The sequence below is a fragment of the Camellia sinensis genome, chromosome 12 (assembly GCF_055761805.1).
Source record: "Camellia sinensis isolate YWXY chromosome 12, ASM5576180v1, whole genome shotgun sequence".
NCBI lineage: Eukaryota > Viridiplantae > Streptophyta > Magnoliopsida > Ericales > Theaceae > Camellia > Camellia sinensis.
Genome location: NC_138972.1, coordinates 134,745,847 through 134,752,625, shown reverse-complemented (window position 1 = coordinate 134,752,625; position 6,779 = coordinate 134,745,847). Strand labels below are relative to the sequence as shown.

The 6,779-nt window shown below is 31.5% G+C and overlaps 1 long non-coding RNA gene across 2 annotated transcripts; it reads left to right on the top strand.

Annotated features, from left to right (window-relative positions):
• The first annotated feature begins 953 nt into the window (after window positions 1–953).
• LOC145804797 (uncharacterized) lies at window positions 954–4,654 on the top strand. 2 transcript variants are annotated; one of them, XR_014347254.1, is made up of 3 exons: window positions 995–2,673; window positions 2,905–4,238; window positions 4,333–4,654. It is a non-coding gene; the product is annotated as an uncharacterized LOC145804797 (long non-coding RNA). The 2 variants fall into 2 exon arrangements; XR_014347253.1 differs by having other exon boundaries at window positions 954–4,238.
• The last annotated feature ends 2,125 nt before the right edge of the window (window positions 4,655–6,779 follow it).

Genomic DNA, 6,779 nt, shown 5'->3' with positions numbered 1-6,779 from the left:
CAATTATGGTAATAAAAAAAAATCGATAAAATTATAAAAAAAATTCCAAGTGTTTAATCCTAATAACAAATCAAAACCTCAAATTTTAATTTTATCAATTTAAATTATATATTTTTGAAATAGTTTCAATCCTAGCCATCAGTCAAACAAATTATGAATTTTTTATTTTATCAATATAAATTTTAATTTTATTTTATCAATTTTTTATTTTATCAATTACAGTGTTAAAATTTGATTTTTTTTTAAAACCAAAATAAATTAAAATCTAAAATTTGTCATGTACCCATACCTAACAATAATAATAAGTAGATGGCTGTCACATCGTCTCTTTATTTTTTTACACATACTAAGGGCTCGTTTGAAAAGTTGACTATTTTAATTTGACTAAATTTTTGCATTGATGCTGATGAAATTGGTATTTTGTGAATTTTGTATTTGATTTGAGCTCATTTGATTTATGATTATTTATTTATTTTTTTTGGTTAGTCAATGTAACAGAGTTTGATGGATGGATAAGATTGAAATGAATTTAAAAGTATAGGGCTTAAATTGACAAAATTAAAATTCTAAGGTTTGAGTTATTATCAGGTCAAACGTTGATTATTTTATTTTATTTATTTATTTTTTGTAGTTTTCCCAAAAATATATTATTTGAAGAGACTTCATCTAAAAAGCCACATGTGTATACAATGTGGTGCTTTGGAAAGTTGGTAAAAAGTTAATTTTTTGACTTTTTTTAGTTTTTTGGCGACTTTTGTTGGCAAAAAAAACCGTTTTCTTTGACTGAAAAAAGCTAAAAAGCCAAAAAAATTTAACTTTTTTAACTTCTTTCCAAAATGCCCTAGTATCATATATAATATATATTCAAAATATTCCAAGAATTGACACATTATAAAATGTTAGGTTGGTGACATGAGTTTCTGGTATGGTTCACTCTCCAAAACCGCCCACCAACCAACTGTACATTTTTGCAGTTAACAACACCTTTTCAACCCCACTGTTAGAATTGTGGTTAAGACAATTTCAGTACTGAATAGGTATATGCATTTGTAAAGAGAAGATATCATATAACTTGAACTGTATAGCCATCAAAGTGGCAACTTTTTTTGAGGGGCAAAACAATAATGTCTTCTTTTTCAAGCAAATGCTTGTGTTTGCATTTGTTGATTTTACTGGTTTCACTGGAGCTGCACTCTCTGGCTGGATTGTGAAGACTCTACCAGGCTTTTTCGGCGATTTACCCTTCACTCTAGAAACAGGGCAAGTGTGTTTCTTATCTGTTTGAATTCAATATCGAGTAGAAATTATCACATTGGTCCAAAATGCTACGTGTTTGTCTGCGAGACCAATAAACACAACTCCTGTTATTAGACATGAACATAGTCAACATAGTTCCTGAAAAACTGCATAATTACTCTCATTCGTCACGGCATATAATTTCCATATAAAAACTTTGGCAAACTTCACTTTACTTTTTTTGTGATTTTCTCCTTATCATTTGAAAATAATCACATAACTCTTATGTCGTTTGTGGACTAAAGTGTATCGTCAAACATTTTATTTAAATTAGTAGCAAGTGTAAAATGGTAACAATAAGATTGCTATGTGCTGATTTTCAAATGCTAGGATAAATTGCATACAAGGGGTTAAATTCAATTTCACTTTCGATAAAATGACAAAAATATTTGTAATTTGCACAATGAGATTACTTATATATAAGGATATTTTAGTCTTTTCACTTAAACTCTCAATGAGACTATACTTTAGTTCACTGATGGGTTAATGGGGTTTTGTTTTGTAATAATTAGATATGTAAGTGTTGATGAAATCGAGTTTTTCTACTACTTTGTTGAATCGTCATAGGGTCACTCGGGAGTCGACCCGCTCATACTGTATCTGAATGGAGGACCCGATTGTTCCGGTTTGAATGGCCTTTTCTACCAATCTGTTATCTCCCTCTCTCCTTATGTTCTGTTTTGTTTCGTTTTGTTTTGTTTTTGTTTTTGTTTTTTCAATAGGCGAGAAATCTGCATTCTTAGGGTGCATGTATAGGTGTTGAACAAGCACAATTTTCCCAGAAAAGTACATAGAACAGATTGTTAGAAGCATTGCATTTATCGTGGGGGTGTGAGTCCATCTAAGATGAAAGTAATGATGCCAAGAGTGGATGGCGTTGTGGTTTAGGCTTGGGATTTAAGCCCAGGTCACAGGTTCAATTCTCTTTTCCCTGGACTAATCTTCTAGGCGAAGCACAGTTGGTTAGGAGGTTAGACCTCAAGTTGTTTAATTAGCAGTTGGTGTGGGTTCAATGTTCTTCCGCTGTGCGAGTCTTGACTTAAGCGGAGCTTATTTTGGGAGGTCGGAGCAAGTTCCCAGGTTATAGTCTCCATGCTCGGAACGGCTAATAGGACACTCTGATAATCTCTGCAAGGGGCGTTGTTTTGGACCTATGGGAGGGTAAGGAGGATTTTTCAGTAACCAAAAAAAAAAATGATGCCAACATTACATTACGTGATCTGAGATGATTAATTCCTATTTTTACTATTTGTCGGTTCTGAACCCTCACCTCACCACACCATGTACCAAAATAATTATTTAATTGTCGGCGCATCTTGCGGTGGAAAAAGAGCGGTGAATAGAAAAAATTGGAGAGTGATCCCATGTGACATTAAGGCCTCGTTTGGGAACAGGCTAATTTAGTAACTTTTTGGCTATTTGGCTAAAAAGGTAGGAAAAAAAACTTGTATGTTTGGGATGACTTTTTGGCTAATTACGAAAAGATGTGCAAAAAGTAGAGAGAAAAGAGAATCTTTGACTTTTTGGTATGGGTTGTTGGCTTTTTGGCTAATTTAGTAACTTTTTGGCTAATTGGCTAAAATAGCCTCTTGCCAAACGAGGCCTAAGTATACTTTTTAAAATAAGGTTTTCTCTTCTATTTAATTTTTTTCCATGAATGTACTTTGTGGTCATAATGTTACATTAAGATTGTATTTGTTTTGAGGGATTATTTTATGGGATTGGACTATTAATCCATTCGGATTAATAGTCTATTGTTTGGTTCAATTTTTTTGCTTCGGATTAATAGTCCCTTCGGATTATTAGTCCCTCAAATGAGGGATTATTGTATCCTAGGAGGATGAGTGAGATTATTTCTATGGGATTGGTATCCCATGGGGACTAATGTGTGAAATATCCATTTTACCCTCATGCTATTACTTAATAAACAATTGAAAAAGGGCAAAATAGTCTTTTGAACATTTATAAATTATTTTTTTAGTGTTGTTAATTTAAAATTATATATTAAATAAAAAATATAAATTATAAATTTAATTTAATTAAAAATAATAAATTAAAAATTATGGACTTATAATTTTTTTAATGTTGTTAAAAAATTAAATTTATATATTAAATAAAATTATTTTTTTAGTGTTGGTAATTTAAAATTATATATTAAATAAAAAATATAAATTATAAATTATAAATTATAAATTAAATTAAAAATAATAAATTAAAAATTATGGCCTTATAAATTAAATTTTTTTAGTGCTGTTAAAAAATTAAATTTATATATTAAATAAAATTATTCTTTTAGTGTTGTTAATTTAAAATTATATATTAAATAAAAAATATAAATTATAAATTTAATTTAATTGAAAATAATAAATTAAAAATTATGGGCTCATAAATTAAAATTTTTTAGTGTTGTTAAATTATAAATTATAGATTACAAATTTAAAATTATATATTAAATAAAAATTATAAATTATAAGGGTAAAATAGTCTTTTGAACATCTATCCTTATTTAGTCTGTCCAACTAAACATTGGATTCACTAAAAATAGTCTAATCCAGACATTTAATCCCATGATTAAACAAATATAAGATATAAATCCAGTCCAACCAAATTGTCCGGAAACAATGTATCTCAGGACTAACAGTCTGATGGATTATAATCCCTCCTTATCCAGTCTGTCCAAACAAACACACCCTAAGAGAATCTTTTGGTAGATACCCATTTCATTTCACCTTCTTTTTTTTTTTTTATAATTTTTTTTATTTATTTTTATGCATAGTTGAACTTATATTTGGGAATCTTGCAAAACAAGAAAAAAAAAAAAAAAGAAAAAAAAAAGAGCATGATATATGCATGTTTATTTTGTAGGTCCATTAGAATTCAATCTAAGTTACCCTGGCCATGGCATACCAGAACTGATACACTGCCCACACTCATGGACTAAGGTACACATTTGAAATACTGGTTTTGTTTCCAGTTTTTGAACTATGTTTTGGTCCATTAATCATGACATATATGTACATATATATTATTTTTCAGACTGCAAACATAATATTCATAGATGCACCCGTTGGCGCCGGTTTCACCTATGTAACAAATGCCTCTGCTTATGCTAGTTCAGACTCAGAAGAAACAGCTCGTCTTCTAACTTTTATGAGAAAGGTGAGTGGGACTTTGAGGATCAAATACAAGTCCATTACTGTAAAAATCAACAAAATCTATATAGTTCTATCAGTAATGACTCTAATGAATATGATTAGTAATACATATTCAGGGGTGGAACCGGAATTTTATTGTAGAAATACAATGTTTGTGTATATATATAGTATTTAAATAAGAATGGGTTTTTTTGTTTTCTAAATAGGAATCCATGAATTTCACTAGAAGAAATTGACACTGGTTAAATTGTAGCCATAAAAAAAAGCCCAAAAAATTTCCTATTTATTGTTTTTCCACATGCGTTCATCAAAGACTTCTTTCTAGTAAACAAGGATTTTCAGCGAAGCAGAGTCTATGCTTGGTTCCGTCCAGGTACATATATTTCAATGCATGACATTGAATTGTTTGTTGGAAATCAAGTTGAAGATTGGATGCACCAAAAATTCAAGAAATTTCGTGCTAATTAAAAATAATTAATTTGTTTTTGTGGAAGTAACTTAATTGACACGAAACTTAGACTAGGATGAAACGGGTAATCATTTTATGGATGGTGGACTATTTGGTGATTGAATTTAATTGTCAAATGGAGATATTTTTCTAAACCCTCCTGGGGATGGTGCTTTTGGACCCTTCTGGCCAATCATGTCTGTTTCGTGAGATGAGATTTTCACGGGCATGACTTGCTAATCACATTATAAAGAAACATGAAAAACATGTGGTTTGTCAATATGTATATTACTTGTGTTATTACTTTGGCCAAGTTTAGCAACTTGTCAAAAAGTCAAAAAGTCAAAAAGCTATTTAAAAAGTTAAAAAGTTATCACTATTTACCAAAAGTCAAAAATTACGGCTGCACAACTCCCAATCCTAATTTTTTCCTACACACTAATTTATACAATTTTTTAATACACATTTTTCTATAAAAAGTCAAAAAGTTAACCTAAACATGTGGTTTGTCAATATGTATATTAATTTGTCCTTATGTTGTTAAATGGTTGGATCTCCTTTGGGTTGGGTTCGTTTATGGATGTGTGTCTTTGTAAAATAAATTACGTCCCTGTTAGGTACTGTGTGATGGCAACCACATCCATGTTGGTAAAATGGTTGATGTAGTGGTATGTTGATTGGGCGAATGACATTCAGAAATATACTGGAATAAAATAACACACCGTGATGTAATGCTATCATTATTAACACCGCATCGACCGAAAATTAAACAACGCAACCTGCAACCACATTCATGTTGGTGAAATGTTCGATGTAGTGGTACGTCAGTTAGGCGAATGACATTTAGATATATGTTGGAATTTGTGTTTTCATTACGTAATAGTGCACGATTGGTTGCAAGAGGTGAGTAGCGTGATAGCCTGTAATGGTCTTTTTAGTTTTTTGTTTGTAAAATTTTATATGCGTGATGGTGGTTTTTTTGTGAAGTGTTGTTGTGGTACGGTTTGATTAAAGAACGGGTGACGATTGAAACCCGGGACAATATGATCAAGCCCGAATGACTTTGCAAGGCACAATATGTTTTGCAAATCTTCGTCACAATCAATCTTGAACTTGTTGAGGAATGGCATTACTAACACCGCATCGACCGAAAATTAAACAACATAACTCGTGACAACAGTCAAACAACACCCCCATAATGGCATCGTAACATTAACACATTAAACTCCATACTTCCCAACACACCCACCAACAGTGAAACCACAACCTAACACATTGAACCAATCACAAACAATATAAAACTAACTTGTAAATTGCTGCACAATTCGTCAGCAACACAGGCACCGAAGCAACACCGAAAAAAAAAAAAAAAAAAAATCACCTACACCTCCTTCAGCAAACCCCACAATCCAACATCAATACACCCACATCAACTTGGTAACATCAACAACCCCCCAAATCACTGCACGCAATTCCTCATTCATGTTGGTAATGTTATAGGTTCACATCGTATTGTTGTTGTATGTGAATGGTAATGTGGGTTTGGAGTACATTGGGATTTTGGTGGTGTTGCCGTTGTTCTGTTTGTGGGTTTCGTATGTGTAGATGTCATTTGGCAAGTTGGTGTAACTTTATGTTGCCAAACAATGATTGTGTTGTGTAACTTTGTGGTTTCTGTTGGCCGCATTTTGTCGTTGTGATGTTTGTATTAACATGCGTAATGTACATGTTAAATGGTCTCTGTTTTTTTACATTGTTATGGATATTATTATTGGGGATATGGTAGTGTGTTAGTGATTTGGGCTATTTGAATGTTAACTAATGTCAATATTATAATAGGGTAGGATAGGTGTGATTGTTTGTAGTGGGCTTGTGGTGGT